The following is a 13,620-nucleotide window of genomic DNA, read 5'->3' as shown; positions in this document are numbered from 1 at the left end:
AATTCACTGCTATTTGACCTTTTTGATGCTTGACCTACCTTCTGGAATATATTAATCACGAATACCAACGTATTGCTGTATCTTTAAAAACAGTCTTAAAATGGGTAAAAGAAGCATAAAACTCCACTGAAGAGAAAAGTCTTTTAAAAGCAGAATTGACCAAATGGGAAAAGCTATACAAAAAAAAAAATCATTGAAGAGAAGAACTTTAAACTTAAAACTTTAAACTTAAAAAACTAAAATATTCCCTGAGATAATGAATTTTTTACTAAGTGGAATTGGCCAAATGGAAAAAGGAGGCACAAAAGTTCATGGAAGAAAACTATGTCTTAAAAGTTAGAATTGGGCAAATGGAAGATAATGCCTTCATAAGACATCAGGAAACAAACACACACAATAAAAACTTGTAAAGAAAGAATGTGAAATATCTCACTGGAAAAAACAACCTTATAAGTAAATCCAAGAGAGATTTCTAACAATGAGTTCACATTTATTGAGGCAATAAAGTTGTACAGAACACAGAACTATGCTCCCTGCCCATGAGAGTCTTACAGTCTAAGAGGAGACTAGTAATTGGGGGGAGGGGAGGGGTGCTCTTCTGTGGAATGGATATCACTGTGAGGGAGGGAGACTTGACTCCCCTTCCCCTTCTCCAAGCAATGGAGATCTTGGAAGAGAGCAGAGAAACAGGAGCAGTGGAGCAATGCCCTGCCCCTCCATGATGGGAGGCCACAGGGTGAGACCCAGAGAAGCCCAAGGAGCCCTGGGGCAGAGAGGAAAGTGGTTATGCCATGTCACTCTTCTGGGAGAAGAGCTAAGAACAAGCCAAACCTTCTAAGAAGTGAAAGAAGGGCAGGCACTAGGATGGCAGAAGCAAAGGTATGGAGAGCCAGGATGGGGGCAGTGGGTGGGGAATCGCCACAGGGGCCTGCCGTCAGTCCAGTACTCCAGTCCAGGCACAGACTGGTCAGCTGCCAGCTGGGCAGCATGGTCATAGTGTGGGGAGTCCAGATACCAACCGACCTCCCCCTGGGGTGGGGGAGGGGAGGAGAGGGCAGGAAGCAAGCAGGGCCCTAGTTCCCCACCCCCCTCCCTCCAGAGGGCAGCCAGCCCAGGGCACGTGCAGCAGCAGCAGCAGTACACAGGCAAGCACACAGGGCTTTACCACCACCATCCCTTTTAATAAAATACGCAGGGTCATGTGACAGGGAAGGGAAGGGACAGTGAAACATACCATTTACAGCCACAAGAAAACTCTGTCCATGTCCAATGCCTGTGAGCTGTGGAGGGGAGGCGCCAGCAGTGGGCGGGTGTGGGTGTGTCCATGTGTGTTCAGGCCTGTAGAGGAGGTACAGCTTAGGCTCTGAGCCCTCTGGGGACACGTGGGGGTTGGTGGTGCCGCCCTCCCTGGGTCAAAGTACTCCACCGGGATGAAGAAGCTGCGGGCGTGCCTCAGCAGGATGATGTGGATGTGGACACTGTCTTTGCACATGAGTCCCACTTCCTGCTGGCAGAACTCCTTGATGCTCATTTCCCCCTCCATGAAGTGCTTGAGGAACTTGCTTTGTCACTGCAGGTAGCGGAAGGTGAGCAGCCACAGGTAGAGCATCAGGTAGTCGGAGGCGCTCTGGTCATTGAAGGAGGCCAGCAGTTCGGCCACGGAAGTCTGCTTCTCTCTGCCTGCTCCATCGGGTGCGTGTTGTGGAAATCTTCAGGTGTGACTTCAGCGGAGCCTTGGCAGAGCTGGCTTTGAACCTCTGCAGCTCCTTGCTGTCTTCCAGAGAGGGCTCCAGGTAGGAGAACCTAAAGACTGGGCAGAAGCAGTTGCCATTAGGCCAGGTTTTTCAGATGTAGGAGTATTTTTTGTGTAGGTCTTCGATCTTCTGTTGGTAGATGTCATTTTCAGTGTACTCCTTGTACAGCAGAGAGCTCCAGGCACTTGGAGACCAGCGGGTTCTGGACAGCAATCTCTAGCTGAATTTGGTCCTGCTGGGCCATGATGGCTTCATCATAGGCCGAACAGTTACCTTCTTCGGAGTCAATATCCGGTAGCTCCACCTTCTGCTGCTGAGGTTCCTCCGCCACCATTTTTAAATAGCGCCTAGACAAAATCTTTCAAGAAATTATCAAAGAACACTGGCCTGTTATTCTAGAGACAGAGGGAAAAATAGACGTTGAAAGAATCCACTGATTAAGAGATACCAAAAGGATAACTCTCAGGAATATTGTAGTCAAATTTCACAACTCCCAGGTCAAGGAGAAATTAAATTTAAATTAAAGCATGAAAAAGAGGAATGTTTGGGACAAGGGATGGGGGGGGGGGAAGAATGGGATAAATTATTACACATAAAAAAAGCATTAAAGAGCTTTTTGTAATGGAGGAGTTGATGGGATAGTTGGACAGAGAACTACATAAATAAATGCTATTCTCATTGAAATTGGTTTCATGAGGGGAGAACATAAAGAATAATGGAGCATAGAAATCTATCTTACCCTACAGGAAAGTAGGAGGGAAAGGGGAGAAGATAAAGAAGTTTGGGCTGATAGAAAAAAGAGAAAATTGGAGAATGTGGTGGTCAGAAACTAAATGGTAAAACAGAATAGAGAGTAATATAGAGTGATCATAATGATACAAAAGAAAATTTAGAAGTCTCATAAAGGCCTAATTTCTCAAATACATAAAGAAATGAGTCCAATATCTGAAAGTACAAGTCATTTCCCAATTGATAAATTGTCAAAGGAAGCTTTAGGAAACATTGCTAACAGTAAAGTAAGTGGAAGTGATGAAATTCCAACTGAGTTACTTAAACTACTAAATGATGTTGCTATTAAAGTGGTACCCTCAATACACCATGAAATTTAGAAAACTTAACAGTTAATTGCTTGAGGGACAAAAATCTGTTTACATCCCAATCCTAAAGGAGAACAAAGCCAAAGAATATTGAAATTGCTAAACATTAGTGCTAATTTTACAGGCCTGCAAAGTTATGCTTAAAATTATTATAAGTTATGCTTCAGCAATATGAAAATCAAGTATTACCCAATAGTATAGATCAGTTTTGAAGAGTCAGAGAAACTAAAGACCAAAATTGCCAAAACTTCCTAGATTATTGAGAAAATAATGGAGTTCCAATAAAAAATATCTACTCCTGCTTCATTGACTTTGTCTATGTGGATCACAACTAAATATGACAGGTCCTCAAAGAAATAGGAGAAACAGACTATCTTATTTACCTCCTAAGAAAACTGTATGCAGGTCAAGAATCCAGAACTAGAACCAAATATAAAAAACAAAACAAAACAATTTGTTTAAGATTGAGAAAAAAATTAATGAAAGGCTCTATATTGTCCCTTTATTTAACTTATATAAAGAGTACATTATATAAAATTCCAGGCTGAATGAACAAAAGCTAGAATTAAGGTTGCTGGGAGAAATATCAATATTCTCATATTAATATCTGATTGCAGAAAGCAAAAATTTAAAAAGTCTCTTGATAAGGGTGACAGAGGAGAATGTCAAAGCTGAGTTGTAGGTTAACATGTAGAACATCAAGATTATAGTAAATGGTTGCATCACTTCCTGGTAAATGAGAAGAAATGAAAGCAGTATCAGATTTTATATTCTTCTACTCAAATATCCCTGCAGGTGGCAGCTATAGCCATGAAATTAAATGATTTTTGTTCCTAAGAAGGAGAAATATAGCAAATCTGATCCTTCTTAGAAGGAAAGGGATAATAAATCTGGAGAGTATACTAAAAAGCAGAAACATCATCTTGTTGAAAAAAGTCCATGTAGCGAAAGTTAAGATTTTTTCCAGTAATAATGAATAGCTATGAGATCTGTGTTATAAGGAAAGTTGAACATCACAAAATTGATAGTTTCAAATTCTGATCATGGAGGAGAATTTTAGAGTCTTTAGGAGAGGAAGGAATCAAATCACTCACTCTTTAAAGAATTAATTCAGACTATCAACTGGAAGTACAAAAACTAAAGCTGAAACCTAAAAACTTTGGATACATGATGAGGAGACAGGACTCATTAGAAAAGAGACTTTATGTTAAGAAAGATTGAAGGCAAAAGGAGAATATGAAGATTCACCTCATCCTCTTCCATTCATTAATTATTAAGATAAGTAAAGTCACTGTGATTTATTGAAGAATTTTGTTTACTTTCATGTTGTGCATATGTTGCTTAACAACTTTTAATGAGCCTACTATAATGAGGAAATTAAATTAAAACAACATAATTTTTATTTGGATAAAAATACCATCAACATCTAAGGAAATAGGACTATTTTTGGCAGCGTTATGTCAGGATCATTACTGAAGTTCAGATTATTTGAATATATCTCAAACATTTGAATTGATGTGTGGGAGGAGAAAAGGGAATAAGGTCAGATTCTGATAAGCCCCTGTGTTTGAAGAAAGTTAATGCTAATGGTAGACAGATGAGAAGTACAGAATTTTAAGATCTGCTCCTACTTCTACCCCAGGTTGGATGTATTGCTGTTCATACCAATGCATTTGGTGTTCAAAAGGAGTTCTTAAAAAGTAAAACAAAATTCAATATTTTTATACAACTTTATAAAACATGGTATTTCAAATTTAATAGTCACCAGAAGCACAGAGTTATAAAAAATGTACACAACTCAGTGGCATTCCAGCACATTAAACTTCCTTTGTCTGGTCTCTATTGAAATATGCATTTTTGATCTTTAACTGGTGTAAACCTTACTTTTTTGTTCGCTATTGATTATCTTCCCCAACACTTTTCCATAAGTGCATTTTGGAGATTATGTTCTGGCTTTGGAAGGGGAAGCTTTTAAATATTACTGTATCAATGTCCTCTTTTCCTTTGTGGTTTATCCTATTTTTTTCTCCATTGTTTATTCTTATCTTCTTGTCTTATGTTAGTTTTATCTTCTTTCTTAGCACATTCATGATTTCTCTCAGACATGGTGTTGATGTGTGATGGGAACAAGAAACACCAGCAATAGTTCAATCTGTCTTCAGGTTGCAAACTCATTAAACACTATAGTTATTTCTTTTGTTTTCTTTTGTTTTATTTCAGATAAATATCAGGAACATACCTATTTGAATATGGATTGGAATTGAAAAAAGTTATAATCTTTTGTATCTTGAATTTGAGAGCATAATTATATCTTTATATTAACATGTGGATCCTCATAAAAATCTGTATGATGCTAATAAGAGAAATAAACTAAAATGATTACTAAATGATATTGGGATAATGAAGACATTTAGACATTTGGGAGCTTACTTTGAAAGAAATATATTCTTATCACTAATACTTGTTCACCAAGTACTACATGTTTATTTAAAAAAATCATTTGTAAAGTTCTAAACAAGATAGATTAATAATATCATGAGGAGCCTTTTTATGTGGGCTGTGTTTTTTTTCTTTTCAAAAGGTTCTTAAGGAAATGCTGGGGCTCTCATGGAAAATGTAACAGATGGTTTTTATTCTTGTAATTATTTTTTAATTGGTATAATTAAATGACCAGAATTATCACACTCAGATATTTAAATCTTTTTCATTTTACAGGTATTTTAACTCAACCCACATTATAAAATAATTCAAAGCATGTGAAACCTTTTTTAGAAATGATTTGGAAATCTAATCTTACATAAGATAATTTGAAATTTGGTGAATTTCACAGAATAATGAACTTTTATTCTTGTTCTCATCTTTCTAGTTTAGCACAGTGCCTGGCACATAACAGACTTTTAGTAAGATCTTGTTGAATTAAAATTGCATTGAATACTGATTTACTGATATATTATTTAAATAGTTCTTTAAATAGTATTTGTATTATTTTTTTCAATTTACACACTCTTGAGTACTTAATGAGGAAGTTGGGAGAGAGAAGAAAGGAACATAAAGTATTAGGTTGTTCACCACTGATCAAGTGTCTCAATGCATGAGGGTGGCCCTTGAGTCAGGAAGGCAAATTCCAATCCAGTGTCAGACACTTATTGACTGTGAAACCAGGCAAGTCATCATCTTTTTTTGTTTTAGTTTCATCTTCTGTGAGTTGGAAATGATAATATCACATATTTCTTAGAGTTGTTGTGAGGATAAAATGAGATATTTCTAAAGTGTTTTCTAAATATTAAAGTGCAGGAATTGCGCACATTATAGTGGGGGAGGTGTTATGGGTTTTTATATTCTTTCAACATTAAATGAATAATGAATACCAATGGATAATTTGATTTGTACTTCAGCTACCCTCATTCTCAGGGGTCCAGCCTATTTTTCCTTCCAGTCATAGTTTTTTTAATCTTATCATATAAATAAGAGGAAAATAAATTTGCATTTATTTATGATTGCTTAAATTGTTGTGGAATTTGAGGCACAACAGGTTTTTTTTTATTCTATTTTTTTTTACCTTTTTATGCCTTATATCAGAAAAGTTACGGGTTTCTAGGGTGAAGTCAGGGGTAGGGTAGATTTGGTGAGAATGCTAAAATTTATTCAGAATTTGTTCCAGAATTTTAGAAGGATAGATATCACAAATGGAAAATAAGAAATAAGCACAAAATGAGTGTTGCAAACTTTATTCAAATAAATATCAAGGTAATAGATTAATAGTTAATTAAAATATCTGCCATATAATGTGTTCTATAAATATTAAAACTAATACAATAACTAAATATTATATTTTACAATGTTTTATTAATAATAACTAAAGCAAAAGAACTGCCTGAATTCAGCCTGGTTGCAGGTACAAGAGAAAGCATGGGAGGAGCATACATCCACTTAAATACCAATAACATTATCTTGCCAATGTGGAGACACAGGAGAGATTATAGAGAATTTGGGGGAATACTAAGGACTTCTGGGGAATGAAGTCAAAGGTTCAAAATCTCCATTTATACAGTGTTTAATTTTCTCAGGAATCATTTTCCCATATAATCTCACATTTTGATAAATATATCATTGATTTATGTTTTCCTACATTTGGAAATTAGGTTAAAAAGTTGCTTCTTTTAAGCAAATTAGAAATCTGAGAGATAAATATAAGCTTAATTAACATAAGCTTTTTTTCCCTATCAAATTGTTCTATTCTTTTTCTTTTAAACCATCACCTTCTATATTAGAATCAATAATGTGTATTGGTTCCAAAACAGAAGAGCAGTAAGGGCTAGGAAGTAGGGATTGTATTAAATTAAGTTAAGCCCAGGGTCTCACAGCTAAGAAGTGTCTGAGGTCACATTTGAACCTAGAACTTCCCTTTCTAGGCCTGGTTCTCAATCCACTTAGCCACCCAGCTCCACCTCAAATTGTTTTATTCTAAAATACTCTTGATAAATACCTGTGATTTGGTGGTGATATTGGAGTTTCCAAAGTTGTATCATTACAGTGTAAGTGATGACTCCTTCTATCAAGCTGTAAAGGTTTAGATTATGAATCTGCTTATAGAGTAAGAGTGTGAAACACATAGCTGGGAAGCTTCATAACCAGTTTTGATCCAAAAAAGTTTTTCAAGACTACAAAAATATACTTTTTGCGATTTTGTTGATGGAAGGAATACCTAACATTAACAAAATCATGAATCATTGACAGAGTGTCTAAAAAGAAAGAGATTAAACTTGCTTTGTTTGTCCTTAGAAAACCAAAATAAGAAGGATGGTTGAAATAGACACAGAAAAAAAGTGTAACTCAATTGTAAGGAAAAAAAAAACCTTTATAATATTTAGAACTAGTCAAAATCCACAGTTTTGGGGAACTGGAAAATTTCTCTATCACTGAAAGTCTTTAACTTTTAATGGATGTTTTTAAAGGGGTTTCTATAAAGATATGGTTTGGATAAAAATGGAATCAGATCCCTTATCAAGCTACAATTTTATGGTTTTTATTCCTGAGTAATTGATTTATTGTGCTATTTCTTTTTTGAGTAAATATATTTGGTGATATTAATTTCCTGGTTGTTTAGTTTTAAATATAGGCCACATAATTGAGGAATATATTTAGAGAACCCTCTTAATGAGGTTATGGTCATAGGTAGTCAATTATTTTTTAAACTCATACCAATAACCTAAACTAATTCTGTCCAACTTTAATTTTTTGTCGATTAACTTCTCAAAAGTGATTTCATTACTAAATGGCAAAGCCAGGTTTTGAACCCTATTTTTGTTATAACATGGACATAATTTTATCACTATACCACTATTAACTCCTAATAATAACCAAAAGCACATACTTCACAAATGGTGAGTCATTTGTATCAGATTATTATAAACATTGTACATTATTAAAGGAAAATTATTTTGAAAAATATGTTTAGTTCATAGCAGAAAAGTTATGAATATTTCTCTTTATTAGCTTTGAAAGATGCACAAAATATGTTTTTCAAAAGTTTAAAATCATGTAGCCATTAGTCCAGGGAATTGAAGATTTCTTTTAAATTCATGGCAAGGGTATGCTGAATTCTTCTAGGATTTTTCAACATAGTTGAATGAAATTATACATTTTCAGAATGAACATTTATATTTTGGAAATTGACACATTCTATATATCAGGGTTTGTTTTAATATTTTAGTAGTTGCCTAAACATAAGAAAATGATAGAGTAAATATAATGCAGATTAAATATGTGTCATATTTTAAAAGTGAGTCATATATACTTTTTGCCCTGAGAGATCATTGTTAGTTAACTGCATACCACTCATCAGTGGTTCAAATATCTGTTTCAGTTCTTGATAGTTTCCCTAGCTAGAAGTCAGGCATCTAATAATAATGAGATATCATTGATATAGTACTTTAGGGTACTATATAAATCTAAAAAACAAATCTCATTTGTCACAATAACTCATTGAAATAGTTGTTTTTAATTTTACATATGGGAAAAATGAGGCAGAGAAATCAACTGATTTCTATTCAGTGATGAGATTGAAAATAATCATCCTGATGCCAAGTCGACTATTGTATCTACCATACCACCTTATTATTGTTAGATTCTAAAATAAGGATTTTATTCAAACTCTTTCTCCTTCCCATCCCTTGATTTCTAATTTTTTTCTCAGAAATTATTTCTTACTGTTCTTTTTTTCTTCAACTAAATGATCCTTAGTTTCATTATCTATAAAATTAAGGAATTGGCTGTATTATTCCTAAGTTGACTTTTAACTGTTGTGTTCTATGATTTTGAATTTAGCAGATTTGATCCAATGATGGAGGTTTTTCTTGGATAGGAAACTAGATCATTGCTCTAATAATTTTCTCCAAATACAAAAGTAAGATAAGAAAATACTCTCTATCTCTACATATCTACTTTTCAACGATGTGGCTAAATATAAGGCATTGCTAAGCTCCATGGGATATCAAAGTATATAAAGAGAAACCATTCCTAAATATTAATATTTGTGTTTTTTCAGGTAAATATGGAAGGGATTGAATGCAAAAACATTACCACTTTTAATTTTTTTCTTTAGATTCTAATGACTCTTTCAGTGATACCTTGTTTAATTGGACAAACATTATTTAAATATATAGCAGAGTAGCATATAGGTGATGTTGCTACCAGAGAACATCTTCTTTCTATGTCTAAATACACTTCCTAATCATGAGAATAGTGTCCTTTTTTTTATTAGCAGGTCTTTCCAGACACTAAAAAATCACATATCAAATCCATGTGGGAAAATGTATACAGCTTTTCTAATCAGGAACCATTCAGGTTCTGGAAAGCAAAGCCTAGATATCTAACCTAAAGTCATTTAAACAAAAGGGAGAATAACATTAACCTTTACACTGGCTGGTTCACCTAATCAATGTAGTTATATCTCTGAAATTGCATGTTACCAAAGAAATTCTGATGGTATTAATCACACTTCTAAGATGGATTGGGCATGTAGAGGAGATTATGAGAATATTATTCTGAATTAATGGCAACCCCCTTTCAGCATTTACTGTATAGTGTAAAAGTATTATTATTTTAAATTGCAAAGTTTAAATTCCTTTTAAGAAGAATTTTAGGTTAAGAAAGATGATACCTCTCCGAATCCAGAAACTGAACTGTTTGGAGAAGACACCATGAGGATGCATCCAGACCACAAGCTGCACAAGAAGATCAAGAATGAATTTTGGGTGTGGTTGATTGAACATTTATTTGTATCTATACTTTCATGCCAAAGGGGACTGCCCCCTAACTGGCTTTTTGTCAATGCGTCTAGCAATTATTGCTTTTGTTTTGTTTTTTCCTCTTATCCTCAGATTATTGTAATCTTTGACTATGTTTTCATGATCCTTTTTGGGGGAAAATCTTTTCCCAACAGGATCAAATGGAAAAATGGAAAAATGGAGATTTGAACCCCAGACTTCAATTCCCAGAAGTCCTTGGCCACTTCCCAAAATGCTTTGTAAGCTCACCTGAATTCCCACCTAGGCCAAGAACAGAAATTGTATTTAAGCTGACTGCCTACTTCAGGCTCTCTCTCTCCCTGCTTCTGCTTCTAGGGACACGCGTCTCCCAAGATGTAGTGAGTGAAATTGAATGGGCCTTTCGGCCCTCCTAGCCATGTGCTTTCTATATTTGTATTTTCTTTATTTCTTAATCTTTAACAAACCTCTAAAAATATAATACCTTTAGCAGAGAAACCAAATTTTAATCTTAACAATAGTAAATTTGTTTTTATCTTCTCAGGATAAAAAGACAATCTTTGAAATACCAGTGATTGAGAGATTTCTTTGAACAAATGAATTGAGAAAAGAGAAATGAGGAAGCATAATTACGAGAGATGATTAGAAATGATCAAAGGCAATTAGAGTAATAAATGGAGTAAAGAACAAAACAGAATCTTTGGCAGCTTGGTCTTGAAGTGACTATTGGTGAATCTAATTGGTAGTGTGAGTAGTATCAAGGACAACTACATCCAGGGAGGAAAAATATTTGTGGAAGGAAATACAATTAAGAGAATTATTTCTATTTAGAGCAATATGACTAAAGGGTTATCTAAGTGATGTCAATGTGTGAAAATTAGTATTGAAAAAATGACTCTTGAAAAGTTATTTATTTGTGAAGAAGACAGAAGGATAATGGGAGTTCTTTCTGTATTTGTATTCATTATTGAGAAAGAATTTTTTATAAATATGTGCTATGAGAAAGAGTATAAGTATTTAGCTATACAAGACAGTCAAAATTAGTTATCATATGAATCCAAATATTGCATATATTTCTAATCATGTCAGAATAACCAATTCACACATAAATTATAATTTCTGGGTGTTGAATATATAAATTTAAATCAATATTAAATTTAGTAAATTATTTCAAACCTGTTGATAAGCAGGAAATGTTAAAGGATCTAAAATAAGACTTGCAGAACATTGGTTATATGTGAAAATTGTGCAACATAGTGAGGACATTTCTGGATTTGGCAGAATGTGAATTAAAATCTTGACCTTAACCTTTCTTACCTATGGATAGGTCATTATTTCCTCTTTAACTCCCAACTTCTTCATCATTAAAATTCTTGGTAACATTATATTAGTTACTTCATGCAATATGAAAAAAAAACATATTTTGCAACCTTTGAAGATCTACATTAATGTTTGCAGTTTTTAATAATATGATGCATACATCAAGTTTATGGAGTGGAATTATACATTTAAATGGTCTTGATCACACACAGCTAACAAATTGTTAAGCTGAGTAAAAATCTGGTTTCTCATGACTGGTTCTTGTACTCTTCCTATGACACTACATTGCCTTTTATATTGCCATTGCAGATGATACTTCATGTGCATATATTCCAATGGGATTGTAAGATTTTCATTCTGATTTCATTAGATTTGGTCAGTGAAGGAACTATGACTTCTCAAGGCTTTCAAAGATTATTGTACAAAAAGTACTTTTAAGTTTCCTAAGAAAGTCAAAGGATTGTTTCCCCATAGTCTCTAAATATGTTGGAAAGATTGGAGATTATGTATTTTGGGGAGAGTAACAATGTTCTTTTCATGGGGGTCAGTATCTTCTGATTGGGTATTTGTCTTTCCCATCCCAATCTGAGGGGGTTGGGGTGAATACTGGAGTCATTTACCGTTTCCTTCTAGAGCTCATTTCACATATGAGGAACTGAAGTAAAGAATGTTAAATGACTTATCTAGGGTAGCACTGTGAGTAAGTATCTGGGGTCATATTTAAACCCAGGAAGATGAGTCTTTCTGATTTCAGGCCTGGCACTATATCCACTATGTCACCTAGTTACTGAATGTAGATTTAAAAGGACAAAAAAATCATGTTTCCAGTGGAACCCAAGATCCATTGAGGAAGCATCCATGCAAGCCATCATGTCTTTTACAAACTGGAAATATTTTTTTTGATATCTCAGACCACCTCTTCATCTTGTGAACCTCTCAACCCCTCCTTTTAATTGCATTTATATGTTATCTTTCCCTCCTGAAATGTAAGCTCCTTGAGGTCATAGACTGCCTCTCTCTAACTTTTATTTATATTTGTATTTGTCAAACTTTTCACAGTGTCTTGACGATAATCAGTGCTAAATAGGTGTTTATATATAAGTTATAACCCTCTAGCTATGTTTCAAAGAAGGCCATTTTGTGTGTGTCTCAGTATTGACCAGAATTTCTTGTACATATTAAGAACTTTATCACGTTTGCAAAAATTTGTTGAATTTTAAAAATTTTCTAGCGATTTTCTTTCCTTTTTATTCAAATAGACAGTGGAAAAGACAGAATAGGAATAATGATATAGGAAAGCAAATTGACATTTCAAAGAAAGGATCCTAAAGTAATGCTTTATAGGTCCTTTGAAAAAGAAAGGTCAGGAGGGAATCAGTAAAATGGATTCATCATAATAGGTCAGTACCATATTAAAAAGCTGTTAATGAAATTTAAAATTAGTATGGTTATTCTTTTGTATTTTATATATGAATTTAGTTAAGAATATCAATTACATATCTCTTTGGAGAAAAAAGGAAAAATTATATGTATAAATGAGGGAATAACAAATATATTTAACATTACCATCTAATAATTTTATATTATCAAATGAAAACTTCTATAAAGTCTTCAAAAGAAGAATCATTAATGCTTATGGGCAGTATGATTCCATAAAATATTCAGAAGTTGAGGATAAATCTAGTCTAATGAAAGTTTGACAAGCTAACCAATTATACAAAGTCATACTAAGGGTTATTCAAGTATGAAATACTAAAATTATAAGCAAAAATTGAAAAATAATATATATCTTATTATATAAGCCTATATAATATACATACATGCAAGGATCCTGTACATCTCATATTGAGTTCATTTTAAAATGAAATCTTTCTCATGATTTGTCATACTTTTTGTTATTTTGTTAAATATTTGCCCATTACATTTTAATCTGGTTTAGGGTTCACTCAATAGTTTGTGTGTGTATGTGTGTATACACAAATTGTTTTTCACAATAAAAGATAGTGAATAAACTATGCTTGGTCCCTAAAATTAATCCCCTTAATTTTTATATAGAGTTAGAAATGGCATTAAAAACGTTAAGAAAAGCAGCAAGATTAGATGAAATATAGAGAAGATAGCTTGATTCTTGGGCCGTATATTTAAGAGAACATTAAAAGTATAAGTCACAATGTAAGAGGA

The 13,620-nt window shown here is 33.8% G+C and overlaps 1 pseudogene; it reads right to left on the bottom strand.

Moving 5' to 3' along the window:
- Positions 1–1,073: 1,073 nt before the first annotated feature.
- On the bottom strand, positions 1,074–2,088 carry LOC100028111 (ubiquitin thioesterase OTUB1-like; annotated as a pseudogene).
- Positions 2,089–13,620: the final 11,532 nt, after the last annotated feature.

This window comes from Monodelphis domestica, chromosome 6 (genome assembly GCF_027887165.1).
Source record: "Monodelphis domestica isolate mMonDom1 chromosome 6, mMonDom1.pri, whole genome shotgun sequence".
NCBI lineage: Eukaryota > Metazoa > Chordata > Mammalia > Didelphimorphia > Didelphidae > Monodelphis > Monodelphis domestica.
Note: the sequence above shows the minus strand (reverse complement) of the source record. Positions and strands in the feature narration are given on the sequence as shown.